The sequence below is a fragment of the Pararge aegeria genome, chromosome 9, assembly GCF_905163445.1.
Source record: "Pararge aegeria chromosome 9, ilParAegt1.1, whole genome shotgun sequence".
In the NCBI taxonomy this organism is placed as follows: Eukaryota; Metazoa; Arthropoda; class Insecta; order Lepidoptera; family Nymphalidae; genus Pararge; species Pararge aegeria.
The window spans coordinates 5050447-5067308 of NC_053188.1; positions in this window are offsets into that span (position 1 = coordinate 5050447).

The following is a 16862-nucleotide window of genomic DNA, read 5'->3' on the forward strand; positions in this document are numbered from 1 at the left end:
GACCTACAGGAATAAAACAGTGCAACAATGCTGCTTGTCGGCAGGAATAAACGCGGCTTTAATACTTCCTTGGACGAGCTCAGTCACAACAAACTCTTCGACAACTACTGCATCTGTAAATGGGCGACACTTTTATCGAGGCAAAGAACCAGAGTTAAAAAAAATTCTTTACTACGTTGTAGTTTGTTTATTACTTTTTGGCTCAGGAAAAACTAACGCAGAGCATCCGTAGTATTATTATACTGAAAACTAGTGAAACTACAGTAGCTAGTATATAATACAGGAATTTGTGATCATATCGTACGTGGTTTGTCACATCTTGTATGGATGACAGAGCAAATAATAAAATAAAAACTCGTCTTTGATAGGATAAGACTCTGGCCTTTTGGAAGAACCGAATTAAATCCCCGGCATTTTCAGTTTTTTTTTATTCAGTAGAAAGGTTTTTATAAGAAGACTATAAATTTAAGTAGCATTAAACACGTTTAGGTGTTACCAGAACCGTCTGACAGATTTCATACTGCGAGGGTAGCTACCTAATTAATCCCGCTTGATGCTGACATCGGTCTGGAAAGGGCCGCTATAATCCTACGTGTTAAAACTCGACGAGGTAGCTTAGGTTTCTACCTTATTAAGTGTAAACTGGCCGGTAGTTCCTACGCAGTTCTTTGTGATGTAATTTTAATAACAACAATGAAAGTCAGTAATAGAAAGATTTTTGGGTTTTATTTTAAACGAACTATTCCCGGCGTGCGTTAGAATGCCTTTTTACTGTCACTTTTACATTTTTAAGCACGCTTTTAATCACGCACTAAAGCTTCATCATTATACAATTATTAAAACAGGATGGCATAGCAATTCACTAAGCATAGCATTCATGGTATAGCGCGTAATCGAATGAAAAGTATAGAAAATGCTACTCGTCATAAGCGTGATTTTTTTTAAACAACATTCACTGGTACCCAGATGACAACCCTAAATTTTCATCCAAATATAATAAATGGTAGTGTCCTACCATATATATCCTAGCATAGAAGGCAAACAGACAAATATACGATTTTTTACATAGATTACAATATTTTATACATAAAACATCAGTCAAACTAAAATCAGTATATTCTAAAAGTTTTTTAGAAATATTATCTTCCCTAGAGACCAATAATCTAAATTGGGATTAACTTCTTAATCTACATTAAATAAAGACCCCCTTTCATCCAGCACAAACTTTATAAATAAAGATCAATTACGTCTAGATCTATTTTCTTTAACACTGACCTTTACTTGTTGTTATTTTAATATTCAAATAAAACATTTTATAAAACACGAGGCGTATTTGTAGATACCTACTTCACCAGATAATATAGTACCTACTCGAGTTCGAAAGTTCACTGTCGCTGATAAAAAAATCCCTACAAAGTTAATGGAGATCAAAGTAGCAAATCTAACTTGAATGACGACGCTATTCAATTGGGGTGATGTTTATCAGAGCTGATTTCGTGAGTGCTTGAACTGGGAGCTAAAATGGGGTCTGCACTGAGAGATATGAAATTGCCTACACAGAAAGTTTCTACATGAACAGTGATGGATTGCCCTATCTATATTTTCTATCTATGTATGCGGGGGGCTCGTACGAGTAGATGCATTTTGTACGTCCTCTGTGTTACCTACTTTATTATCCCCACGATCTGACGAGGGATATCTGTAACCGCATCCACGAAAACAGACGCACGAAGTAAAAGCTCCCCTAGTGAAAAAATAACACAAAATTCTTTTTTTCCTTTTGATAGGTTAGCTACATTATTTCCGTCCGTAATGTTTTAAAATGATAATATTTTCAATTCAATTAAGATTATAACAGTAATCGTATGTCGAATAATAGTATCGAATTGTATTTATGGATTGTATTTTCATGTAAAATTTATTATCTGCTCAGACCAATTAATTGTAACTTTAATCCGATGATTTGATACTTTGTAGTTAACAGATTTTGAAGTGAAACTTCTTTAGAATCGTTGTGATTTCAAACCGGATGCAACGGATAAAACGACAGGTAAGAGACACAAATACAAAAATGTGTAGGATGAAGCCGGCAAAGAATGAGATGGAAATATACATACTATTTTATCTGTTTTTTTCCTTTCTAAGGTACCAAAGACACCGAATAATATCTAGATAAAGAAACAAACACATAAATCTCACTCTGCCCCATACGAACAGAGTGAGATAGAAAACATTATACATTATTTTACCTATTCTAGTTACCATGGAAACTAAATAATAAACCTTACATTTATCCTACTTTTCAGAAGTTATACTTCCGCCGTGTGTGAATAAATTGCACAGGATTTTTTGTTTATATTGTAATGGGTACAGTATTTGAATTTGTTTATATTTCGATTACGAAATTATAGATAGCACAAATTCGTTTTTCTTTCCATATTTATTTGACAAGGAGGGCCGGTATTAAAAATATACGATTTCCATGGATTCCTTATTCAAATCACGTCTTCCTCTTATTGAAAACTGGACTACTTTCGCCTGTAATAAAGGCGTCGTCTCCGACACCTGTATTATCTGAACGGGCTGACAGGGTGCCGATTGGTTCGACGGTCGTAATTTTGGAGGAGCTCTAGAATATTCGATTGCCAAATTATTGTTCTACATATTTTACAGGTTGTTGATTAACTGCAACATCATTAGATTAAGTATTCTGCCATTTGGAACTTTGTCTTTTTTTTTACTAACACTAGAAATAATTATGCGAAGTTTTCACTTAAATAATATAAAAAACAACAATAAAATCAGCTGTGTTTACAGATAAGATCGTACTGGAGATTTTCTTCATTTTATATCGTCTCCATACCCTGTGCATACCCTCTATGCACGCCAGTGTTGGTAATGGGTTAATATTATGAATGAAGCGTTACTTTTTTAGACATTGACTTGTTCGTCGTTAGTACAAACATATAACGGGCATAAGACCCAGCAATAAGACAGACTAACTGACTGCGGTAATAATTATATTATTTAGGTAAATCATTACCTAATTAAATCCACAGATCTCGACTCGCGGACTCAGAACAACAAAAAATAAAACAATGACGAAAATAAAACCGCACAAATGTCAGGAATGTAATTTAGAGTTAGGGCCACGTTTAACTGCTTTCAACCGCAGCGCCGTGTGATAAAGTAATTATATGGTTTTTAATTTTCCATTTCAGCTTAAGTCCCAAATAAAAACGTGTAGGGTTACGCGTCAATTTCACCTTCACGGAACAATGGAACTGGAAGAGGAGTTTAGGATTCTTGTGATTTATTATGACGAGGGTAAAATAGCCCTTCAACAGACCGTTTTACACGATACTATGTCTGTGCTATTCTAATACGATATATATGTTAAATGAATGATGTTTCTGATTTATTTGCACGCTGTATGTGGAATTATATACAGTGGTTATAGCCTAGTGGTTAGATGTTACGGTAAGCTTTCCTTTTGGGGGTACCGAGTTCGATTTCCAGCACGCGCGTCTAACTTTTTAAAGTTATAAATAAATACATAAATAGAATTACTCTATTGCAACAAAACACAAAGAAACAATACAAAAAAAACAAAGGCATAAGGTGTAAGTGTGCAAAGGCGGCTTTATCACTTAAAGTTATCTTTAAAGGCAGCCTAAGCGGTAAAAGTAATGTGCCTTTTAAGCAATTAATTACTATCAACTGCTAAATTGTAGTGTGGTGGTGGTAGTGAAGTGACTAACGGCCTGTTCGAGAAACACTACTAAAGTGGAGTGGTTTTTGATACTTATAAATTAGTCGTGTACACGGTTTCTGTATGTTCTTAATTCTGTGGTCGTCAGTCGCCAGTGAGTCTGTCGTCGGTAAGTTTGTCGTAAGTCAGTCTGTCGTCTCAATCTAATATTTTATAATAAGGCACTTTGTAAATTCTCTCATTTATCGATACGATCGACATATTTTAACATTTGATTCCTACGCAGTGGGTGTACTGGTAGCTGTATGCTCACACCCACTGGTGGAAGAATCCGGTGGGTGCACGGGTAGCTTCCCATATCCTTCATATTGAACTTGGCTTTCATTTTCACATTTATGTTTTTTATGGGATTGGTTTTACATCAAATCATGTGGTGACATCTCTCATACAAAAGGTATTACATGGATGATATATAGTATATTCATCGTTTTTTTACTTTAGAGTCTCTCTTGATTCTGGTCTACGACATTTAATATCGTAATGTAAAACTAAGAGCAACATAATCCATATACAAAGTAGAGTATTGTCTAACATTTCCTGAGTGCGGCGAATTACTTACCAAGTGTAGAAATGCAAATGGGGCATTTGGTTGAATAACAAGGAGCTAACTCTATAAAGTCAACGTGGCTACCAAACAACTTGCTCTACTGATCCCTTATCATAATACACAACGTCGCTCGCTCTTACCAACTCGCTGCTAGTACAGTATGTTACTTAAAGCATGTTTGTATCTTTGTATAATATTTAGTTGAATAACACTACAATGCTTAAGTCTCTCTCTCTCTCTCTTTAGTCGGTCCCTCATGACTGAGGATCGTGATCACTGGTATGGCGAGTAATCTTGTCATATAAGAACTCTCTCCATCGGGTCCTGTCTTTGGCCATTTGTATTGCGTTATAGAAGGTACGTTGTGTTAACTTGCGATCAACGTTCTCGCACTCAGTCCTATCGACGCGGTAATTCCATAAAATAAAGAATAATAAAAACCCATTACCTATGCATGCCACACATTACGATGTATTTTTTTGATTAACTACAAGTTAGCCCATGACTGCAATCTCAGCTGGTGGTAAGTGATGATGCAGCCTAAGATGGCTATTATCTATTTAGCTAGACACCTATTACGAGTAGCCATGATTTACTTATTTTAAGCACGGACATGGTAAAAACAAAATATGAAAAATTCAGTGGAAATATGTTCTATTACCGATACTGAACTACCGAAATAAAAATCCGCAGTGGTTTCAAAATTATCCTGTATACAGGATATCTTATCTGGGAAAACACTGGGACACCGTGACCACGCTATTTTGAAAAATAGACTCTGTACGATTTGCTATATAAACCGACGAAATCAAAGTCAAAGTCAAAGACAAAGAAAAAATATTCCTGTAGGCCCATAGGTGGCACTTTTGATGCGTTCATGAGAAATACACGGTAGTGAGATGATGGCGATAACAACATTCGTAAACTTAAAACTAAAGCTACGAGCGTTCCAAACGCGTCCTGGTCTAAGCAGAAGCCCACAACAAACTTAGCCTTAAGTTTTTTTTGGTATCACCCTCCCTCACACCCTCTCACATTGTAATTTAAAATTATTAAAAGAGCAACCTGGTTAGAGCAATAATTCATACCCAAGCTTTTTTATCGATTACGTAGTACTTTATGCTATAATAGGACTTTTCTTTAAGTCCATAATCCATAGTCTGTCCTTTCTTAGTGCGGAAAAAAAAATTAAAAACCTAAACAAACACGGACAATGTTAGAGGCACTGAGTTGACACGGGTCACTAATAAACCTGCATATTTCTTGACTAAATTGAAGAACTTTATTTGAATATCTCACAACAAACAAATTGTTTGAACTTTTATCGGATTCAATTCGAAACAATTCGGCAAGTTAATTAACTGGCACAATGGAGGGTCGGAAGTCGAAATAAGGTACTTCGGAGATGTGTCCCTCAGTCGCTTATCGTTGTCGTTTGTGCGAATTACTGATCTCTAGAGTTAGGGCGGGTTTCCACCAAAGCGGAGAGGAGACAGCTGAGTAGTGTTTATGTACACAGAATGGTACTTTGCAAGACGTGTTTCTTGTATGGCCTCCGTACTTATTGTTGCTAAGTTTATAGGCGATGGGTTCCACTTACCATGAGGCACTCCACATCCATAACAAAATCAACTTACTTTATTTATTATTTATATTATTTATTTATTTGAGAGCAATAATATAACTTAACCGCTAATGAATGAAACGATGATTGCTGTAAAAGTATGAAACTGCGTACGTACGTACGTACGTATCACGCCCACCTCCAAAAATCAAGAAATCTAAATACATTCAAGAATATGAATCAAAATAAAAAAAGATAAAAACAACAATGATCAAAAGGGATACATGCAACATGATAATCTTAGATGCTAATCTTCATTTCGAGTGTGTGTGCTAGAGTGTATGTATTTTGTGTGTAAGCGTGTGTTTTACACTTATAAAACACACGTTTTGCTTACCGTGTTTGCGTATGTGTGCGCGCGCGTTTGTGTGTGCGTGTGTGTGTGTACGTGTGTGTGTGTGTGCGTGTGTGTGCGTGTGTGTGCGTGCGTGCGTGTGTGTGTGTGTGTGTCTACGTGCGTATATGTGAGTAAATCTTTCAATTGAATTTATTTCAACTTTTGCAATAAACCATATATACCAAGCCTGTCGCCCACACGCTTTCAGAATGTTTTCGTTTCATGCTACATGTATTCATTTTAAAAACATACTTTCTAACAAATTGCTCTTGTCGATTTCAGTGTTTGTACTAATTTAACTGAACATATTTGATCTTTTTTTGTGTTTAATATAATATATCAAAATAGTCTTTCGCCTGCGGCTTCGATGGCGTAGATTTTTTCAATAAATTAGGGTCCCTTTCTAAGGCTTTTTACTGGCTATAACTTAAAACAGTAATTTCGACTGACTTAACAATTATTCATTGTAAAGTCATCTCCTGAGGATGCTCCAGTTTCGGAGCGAAACATGCGTAGATTTATTACATTGCCGAAGATCTGTGTGGTGTGGGGTGTAAGGAATGAAGAAATTATAAATTACACCATACAGACTCTCCTGCTTTTCGCGGATTATATAGCAAATTAAGCTTAATTTTCATAAATGTAGATATGCAAAATATTATGATGATACATATCGTAATAGTGTTATGTCTTGTACGAAGGTTGGAAATCTTAATGTGGGAGTCCGACCCACACTTTATCATTTTTGGTGGTAACAAAAATGAAAAAGTTATTAACTTATGCTTTAGCGTATTCATTAAATGTGACAGATTGACGTCAATTAATGTCATGTTTATAAATGCTGTTACCAAAAATATCCACTTTCCTTTCTTGGCCTTTTTGTCTTGGCCGTTCTGTGATTATTTTAAAGATGATGGAAGGAAGCACGACTTTCTTGGTAAGAATAGAATAGAATATAATATAAGAAGTCTTGATTGCACATACAAATAGAAAGCTAGGTTTACAAAACAATCGATAATTCAAAATATATGCTCAAAGACGGACTTATCGCTTGAAGTGATCTCCTCCAGACAACCATTGGTTGAAGAAACATATTACATAAATCGGGATAGTGCAATACCCAAATTTATTAATTACCCGGCGAACTTCGTGCCGCGGATCTTTTATTTTGATGAATGTTATATTTTTATATTTATTATCCTATTTCGGTCTAAGAGGAATCCAAAAAGTCAAATATCATATAAATTGGTTAATAAAAAATTTGGAAAAAGCCGTTCTTGAATTATAAATGGTGTAACTAACACAACTTTCTTTTATATATATAGATATACAGTACATATACTATTCATACTAATAATACATATAAACAGTTAAATATATATCTATATATATATATCAACATATAAACTTAAATGTCGTAACTAGCCACGGCCAAAGCCTGCCGCCAGACGAGATCAGAGAAAATTCTGAAATTATAAAAGTCCAAATTGCCACCGCTATGAATCGAACCCTCTCTCTCTCCACTTAAGACCACAGCACCGATCACTTCGCCACAGTGGTCGACAAGTTCAGTCCATTCAGTACTTAACTTCTAAAGTAATAATAGTTTTGTAACAGCCTATACAACTTTTATCCTCACTTTAGTTGAAGTAGATTTAAGAAAGAAGCTTGCAGACTCTTGATGCTTTATATAGGCATTTACGTATTTTATTCCTTGGTGAAGTGACATAGAAGAATCGAGTTCCTGAATAGGGCGTTGATCCCATTCAACTGACTGAATAATGCACGATTTACATCTGATGGAGGGCCTTTGAAAGTATCATTGAAATTTACCTATTCTATAGATATAAAGGTATATAAAGTTTTGATTTCGTATTATTTATAAGTTATAAGTATAAGGGTGATAGCACAGTGGCAAGGGCTTCGGTTTCACTTTTGGGGTGCCGAATTCGAATCCCCGCAAGCACCCCTTACCTTTAATTATCAAGTTATGTGCGTTTAAAGCAATTAAAAATATCACTTGCATCAACGATGAGGGAAACCGCGTGAAGAAACCTACATGCCTGAGAGTTCTCAAAGGCGTGTGGAGTGCACTACTCCGCACCGCTTAAACCCTTCTCCTTTGTGGGGATACGTGCCCTGTAGTGGATATGAAGATGATGATGATGATAAGTATACTATATTTCGTAGACCTCGACGGCACAGCAATGCGCACTATGGCTTTTAAAGTCCTAGTTTCACAGTCCTGCTAAGGAGGTTCATCAACTGATTGACCAGGCCCACACAGAGCACGGGGTCTCCTATCAGAATGACAAGGATGTGGGCCGCATTCTAGCACGCTGGCCAAGTGCGACTTGGTAGACTGCACACACCTTGTGGTAAAAAAAAATTACAATTTAACTCAATGAGAATATTTACAACTTATTTTATGTAGGTAATATTAAACCTACAAACAACGGCATGTACAAAACAATCAGAAATTAGATAAAAAACTTGCGAGTAAAATTATAAACAAATACTTCATACTGTTATACATAGCCAGGACCGCAATCAGATTTTGTCAATTACAAAGGTTTCAAGTTTTTTCTTAAATATATTGAAATTTTGTTCTATTTTAATATCGTTAGGTAATTTATTATACATTAATGCTCCTTTCAAAGCTTATGTTATTAGCACTACGAAGTTGTGATCCATGCTTATTTTTAGTTGTAAAGTTTAATTGTGAATGAATGTTTCTTGATTTTTCACCTTTGAAAACATAATGTAGAATTCTCAGGCATGCAGGTTTCATCACGATATTTTCGTTTACCTTTCAAGCAAGTGATTTTTAAATTGCTTAAAAAACGCACATTTCAAAAGTTAGAGTTGCGTGCTGGAATTCGAATTCGGCCCCCGACAGTGAAGTCGAAGTCCTACCCACTGAGCTATCACCGTTTCAGCTAGGAGTATAGAAGTAGCAAATTAATTAATTATGTAAATGGGTAGTCAGCCTATCAGCCTAACTATACTTTAGACGGGTCGATCCCATTTTCCTTAATCAGTTGTTGCTGTCAGCTTCCATCACTGGTGCCTGCTTACGCCGTGAATAATTGCAAATGAGTTTTCCCGGTTTAAGCTCCAAGAAGGTGTAATAGTTTCAGAGCCTCAATAGCCCAAAGGTCTAACCTTTGGGCTAAAGCTTTACTGAAATTTGATTACTGAAACGATATTAATATGGGACATTAAATTGTAAAGAGCTCATTTAGTCAACAAGCGTAGAGCTATGTTTGGTATAGAAATGAGTGAATTCGTAAAAGTACCAGAGTTAAGTTGAATAACAATGGGTAAGCTCAAAGCTCGACGACCGACGGTTGTTGGGATAAAGAGTTTCTGGAGTGGTGGGTGCAGGAGGGTACACGGAAAGCTCAACGTTGGTACTTGGTGGACATAAAGCATAAAAAGTCGGGCAGGAAGTCGTTGCATGGATGGGCCACCAAACCATAAATTCTGCACTTCCACACGCTACGGTTCTGAGGCATTCAAAAAGACTTATGGTCCAACTGTGGACGTCTATCGTTTGCGATGAAGATATTCGACATTTATACAATTAGCCGAGATAAATAGCGACTTTAAACATTTTTCTGAGATACCGAGATTTTCTCGATGATTTAAAAGAAAAATAGCATCATGAAGTTCCGCATAAAACGTCTATATCCGCCGAAATATTTAAAAATATGCTCAGGCACGAAAAACGGATCTGTCTATATGATTCCAAAAATATTCTGATGTATGTCGTAAAAGTCGTTATTAAAAGCTATTCACGCGATAGTTGAACGTATTACTCCGTGCCGGAGTCGATAAAATGCATGCTCCAACTATAACTTCAAAACTTTCTTCTACGTAACTCCTAACTCTAACATATCACCTTACTACTTTAAAAAGAACGTGATTTATACTGGGTACGGAATATTGAGAATATATTATTGGGAATGAAATGTATATTATGGTCCCGATATTGACGAGTCTCTCTATTCCGTTGTGAGAAATATTAGTTTTTTCGCATATTTATAGCGTGGTTTAGAATCTTTAAAGCCTTTGCATACGAGTCTGATGTCATTTATAGGAAGCCGTGATAGTGTAGTGGGTAAGGCTTCGGCTTTCTTTTTATCGAGACCGAGTTCCAGTCCACGCACCTCTGACTTTTCGGAGCTATGTGCGTTTTAATTTGAGCAATTTAAATATCACTTCATTTCCCTTCTCATTCTGACTCTGAGAGGAGACCTGTGCCCGGATAAGGGCCCGTAATGGGTTGATAACGATGATGATAATGACATTTATACGTGCTGACTACACAGGTTTTTAAACTAAGCATGAAATATATGTAATGCCATCTCTTTTCATCGAAATCAATTTATTTTTCGTCAAAATGTAATTGACAAATTCTCGCAGTTTCTGGATAACCAGAGAGATGACAGTTCCCATAGCCAGTTTCCCCTATAGAATTTATAATGAATGACCGCAATGTAAAAGCAGCTTACTTGAGAGGAATATGAGAACAAAACAAACTGTAGGTATTCTACAGTCAAAGAGTTTTGTTTCCAAATACAGTTATTACTTTTTAATATAGTTTATGTAAAGTCAGTGACCAGGTTAACTAATGGTGCGCCCCACGTATCTTTGATCTGTTACCATAGTTAATGAATACAGATAATCGATAAGAAAATAACCTAAAATTTTGCCCTTAAATTTTTTCTTACGATTTTGGTAAAAACGGTTAGTTATTATAATCTGTTATGCAATAAATAATTCTGAACCTAAATTTAATTTAATGATTAGCTTACGTTTTAATTGCATGTGTAACATTTACAAAACTTGTTTCATTAAATAACTATGTTAAAGATAGCATGAATTATGCATTATTTACTAATCTGGGGTTTTAAATCTTAGTGGTTTACGTTGAACATAGTTATCTACATAGTTACTAACCTACAATTCCCTTTCCAAGTCTATTTCCCAATAGACCGACCCTGCGCGTGGGGCGTGAAATTGAGATGTCATTAAACCGTTATGTGACCACAATGGTGAGACCGAAAAATTCATTTACAAGGCGCCTCTTAAGCCTCAACACAACGAAAGCAATCATTGCGATTATAAATACCGAAAATCTGTTCGATTTTTATTTGAACGGTTATTTCTGCTTGCCTTAGGCGTCCTGATATATCTGCTTCGTCGGGACGTCTGGTTGTTCCATTCCATATCATATTATATGTAAATATAACAAATAACATTTATTTTGGTTAATATGTAAGTATTAAATGTTTATATTCTTCTTAGAAATAAGAGATTCGAAGTCTGTATTAATGATCTTTAACCGCGGTAAATCTAATAGTCAGTTGACCGCCATTTTAAAATCGTCGACTCTAGTAACGTTTGTGTTATAAAATGTGTTTTAGTTTTATCATTTCTTCTTCTAACACCTAGGTATGAATAACTGACATAATAAATAAATTTACAAAGCAATTTATTTAATATCACTGAAAGATACATATCAGGTAAACGAGGTCAAAAGTTAAATTCAAAAATTCTAAAATAATTTTTTCATGGCACTTATGAACGTTCATACAATATGTTACCAATGTTAGGTGATTGTGATAACTATACTCGTAAACAAAAACAAACGCGCCCTGGTCTAATAAGAGCCCACAACAAACTTAACTGGGAAATACTATGTTAAGGTCCCCGCTAATCTGCAAACGTACTCAACATGACCGTACCATACCACAACATACCACATCGTTGTCCTCTTCTAAACCGATGAGTATCTTTCTAATTCAAAGTAACCATTTAACCCTCATGCTCTAGAAAGCACAAACATCTATTCAAAGTTCCGTAATTTTGTAGAAAGATAGTATACCCATATTTATTTTATGTATTAATAGCTCAAAACACAACTAGCATATTAACAGACGTGAAGAAAATTATAGACGGAGTCTTCACAAACCATTATTTATACAGTAGTCGTAAAAGTTACAAAGTCCTCTTATTACGTTTACTCTTGCACACTCGTAATCGATTTCGAGTGTCAAAACAATTTAACTTAAGAGCAGGTTAAGATACCTTCCTATTTTTAAATCATATATAGGTGCATATAACAGCGGTATCAGTAAAACGTTTTTGAAACACAAAATAAAAAGACAGAAAAACACAAAACAAACTTTAGATATTGCGACTCTAATTCAATTCTTTATAGTGTTAACCATTTTATTGTTATATGGTGTTAACCAAAGATGAGTTTTAAATTACCATTGGCGCACAAGTTAAAATAATATCCAAATGATATATATGTAATAATAAACGGGGGTAAACCTCTCCTATTCCATGTTTCCGTGATTTAGCAGGTGGACACGTTAATTATATCCCCTGTCAGGGGGTATAATCGGGGAATATAATTTTTGTCTCCTGCCCGTGCTAGCCCTGCTGAGGTCTCGAAGTGCGTAAAATAAACCAACTTTGTCGTTTTCAAAGGCAAAACGGTTTAAAATGAAAATAAATCATTTAATTAGTTAGTAGAGCATATAATCCATTTTAAGTTAAAGCGGATAAACGAATAGGTATTTTCCCGCTAAAACATTTTTCCATTGTTTCATTTCCCGAAGGGCAACTTTAATATTATAATCTACTCTGACTTTTACCTTTGTTACAATTACTCATATTTGGAATAGCGTTGTTTCTTTTGAATACCGGAATAATTACGCAGAATACAATTTTTGTTTAAATTAAATTATTTTCTAATTAAATTGTTTCATATATAATTATTTATAACTTTGTGTTCCTGTCTCCGACTTCATCATCGTGTAATCTTTTTCATGTTTTTTTTTTAATTCTTAACAATGCTTAAAAATTTATAAAAAAAAAACATCCACCCTCCGCTCCGCTTTTGAATGTCCAAGCAACCGGCGGTCAGGGCTCCAGAGTGAGGAACCTCCTCACAATACGTGCCGTTTCAAGGACTACTGCCTTCTGTATCCGACCCTTGATCCCAGAACCAAGCGAAAGCTTCTTAAGATGTTAGTCGAAGCTCTTCGCGAGAAAACTCAACTCAACATTCCACATGGCGGTAATCTCGTGAGCAAGGTAAAAGTATTTCGATACTTTTTAGTTCTTATTAATGTAGTGTAATCATTCATTCTCTCAATGTGTTTTCCCAAAATAATATAAAGTGTTCTTGTTCTTAAGTTTTTAATTATCACGAAGCAAAAACCTCATCCCTCCGTTACTTCGATACGCTCGCATATGTGAATATTTTTTATTTCTTATTTTTATATTGGTTGTTGTTGATAGTTTGGTTCTAGACTGGTTACTCTATATCGCGGAAAAGGAGAAATCAGTAATTCATCACGTACGAAGTCACAGGTAACTGTTAGTACACAATATGTCGGATTAACTCACGTGTCTTTAGTCTGACGAAATTAAACCCGTGGGTCCTTAGTCATAAGCTCGTACGCGTATCACTGTGCATTTTGCAACGCGGAAAAGGAGAAAACAGAAATTCGATGCGTACGAAGTCGCAAGTTACTGTTAGTTCCATAATACATCAATTATCTCACGTGTCTTTAGTCTGACGAAGTTAAACCTGTGGGTCCTTAGTTAAAGCACGTACGCTTCAATCTGTGCAGTGTCAATTTACTATGACAAGCTTTATTCAAGAGTAGTAATTTTGTAGTTATGCATTCCACTTAATAGTTAAAGTTTTATGTTATCATATACCTTTCCATTGTACGACTTTTGGTTTCAGATAACGCTTACTTAGATTAACATTGAAACAAAATTAAGCCAACCTTAAAATTGAATTGACATCGTAAATTAGCCAACAAACATTTCCTGCAGATATAAATCGTTTGAGCCACCACCAAATAAACGATTCAGCGAGTTAATTAACAGGAACCCTGTTGCGAGATAACGACCAGCGACAAGCGTTGTCTCAGATGCGACCCTCAACTTCTTATCGCAGTCGTTTGTGCGAATCTACTTAGCCTTGTTCGGCACTACAATATATTTTGTTTTACGACTACATGTTTAAATCCAAATTTATATTAAGACAATGGTTAATAAAATATTTACAAAATTATTTAAATATTCTACTACAGTATAAACATCGCATTCTAGCCCCAAAGAAAGCGTAGCTTGTGTTATGGATACTAAGATGAGTGTTAAAATTGGTTTACAAGCTATATATTCAACTCTTTGAAGGGCTGACCAAGAAGAGGAAGAGAGAGACGAGAGAGGAGACGAAGAGGCAGAAATTCTAATTTGTAACTATTTTGTATTTTTAATATTAATATCTCATGTAAGTTTTTTTTTTAAGTAAAACTTCTATAGGCGCGACTAGGGAGTAACTCAGATCTTTTTTATTAATAAATTTTCTGAAGATTGCGACATTCTATAATATTCAATGACAAGGCTATATTGGCATGTGCTGATCTAATCATAATCATAATATATATATATAGGATTTCCGCAAAGTAACGCCTGCTGTTCTATCCAGTACCAACCCGTCTGCCCAGCGTCGTGGGGAAATGTTCCCGTTAGGAGAAGCCCTTAGTCTAGCGTGGGACTGTTATAGGCAGGATAGGAACATATTAAATATTCATAGGTTTAGTGGCGTTCCTAGGGTTTTGAAGATAGGCAAGCCCTAAAAAATATATTAAAGTGTGTCCGACGTACGACTTTCAGACACATTAACAGAGTTTTCTCTTGCTAACATCGGAAGTTTCATCGATAATTACCGAAACAAATGATGTCAAATTAATTTCAAAATCGACGCGAGAGTTAATTACATCACTTACGGAATTAATAATATCATTTTATTAGATAAATAACTCGGCCGGATTTCAAACGTTCTTTTCATTAGAAAAAAATATGCAATACCAACAATATAATTTATAAGAATGGGAGCAACAACCCAACGAGTATTGTATACCGATCTATTCAATTGTCTCTTACGATTTTTACTATTTTTACAAACACATAAGTCTGGCGTTTTTGCCAAGAAAGTTAAATAATTTACCTTTTGTTAACCAAATAACGTTTGCACACACCAGAGCCCGCCAGAAGAAACAATTTCCACACAATTTGAACTCATTGTTAATAAAATTAACTTTAATTAATAATGAAAAAAAAAAACAATGAAATGCACTACCCCGCAAACAATAATAAACTTCAAATTATGAATCACAACAATCTATAGAAGTGTGAAATTGTTCAAATTTGACATCCTGACGAACTTCAACCCGTAATCTTGCTTAACCCGTAATGTCCATAAAAATTATTAAATAATTTAGATTGTCTCTGCTAAAACACTAACATTTCTATAGGTGCAAGTGAGTGAGACAAAGCGAGAGATCTTCGTGCGCGACCTTGATATTTTAGCATTCTATCGCTGCCACTCGGAAGTTTGCTGCGTTCGGGATATTCCATACCGCTGCGTTCAGATATCGCGCAGTGTAATTATATGGGCCGGTTGCTACCACACCTTCAGCCGTAGTGTTCGTATACTCATTGTGCATACATTATTGAGTCAAAGTTAATACATCGTTTTTCTTTCCTCATTGCTATAAATTTTGAATTATTGTAGGAGATTTATTGTAACGCAAGCCGGTCTTTTTGGCTTGTATGGTTGTACCGACATTGCATAGGTTATTGATTAGACTTAATATATTACTGTGTATTACAACTTAAAGATTTTAATTAAAACGTTGGTTTATTAAATACCTGTTTTGCAGTATCAACCCTTATGCGGTATAATTGGGGATGACGTAATATTGTGGGCATATCGAAACTTTATCGAAGAAGCTGGTAACTTTTTAGCTAGGGAAAATATCTTAGTTCCACAAGAAATCAGAAATTCCGTAACGCAGCCATCGCGGTCTATTCAAACATACAATTAGAATTAATAAAATATGGGATTCTACCCCTTCTCGCACACACGTATTAAATACAGAATTCATACGGCAAATAAGGCAAACAATAGCGGTTATATTACACGGGGCATAACTTCATTACAATAGCTTCTATACAGACGAGGGTGACCCAGCCTGTATAGAAGCTGCCACTAAATCCAATACTGGCTTCAATGGAAGCAATCATATGTTGGGAAATCGCCTCAGAAACGCCTTGATAGCTGGAGAGCTGGTAGATTATTCTGACTAGGTAAGTAATCCTCATAAAATCATTAAACTCAAATGAGAAGCGCGAAATGAAACGTAACGAAGGAAAGGAAGACTCGTAGACAAATTTCTCTTATTCCATCTTGTGCGAGAAACGACATCAAAGGCTCAAAGCTCAAACCGTTAGAGATGGCGGGCGCATCGCTGTAGACTTTATCATCATTCCCACCTGATCTCTCGAGTGTAACCTAAAAATACAGTTAATATAAATTCCAATTTTCTAAACATATTATTATGGTGTAAGCCATACTACGATTGGCTCGATTGCACAAACAAGAAAAGTTGGTTTTGGGCAGCAGCGACACCTGAGCGATCTATGAAACTCTAATTAGATTTTTTTTTTTTTAATAAATAAATATACTACGACAATATACACA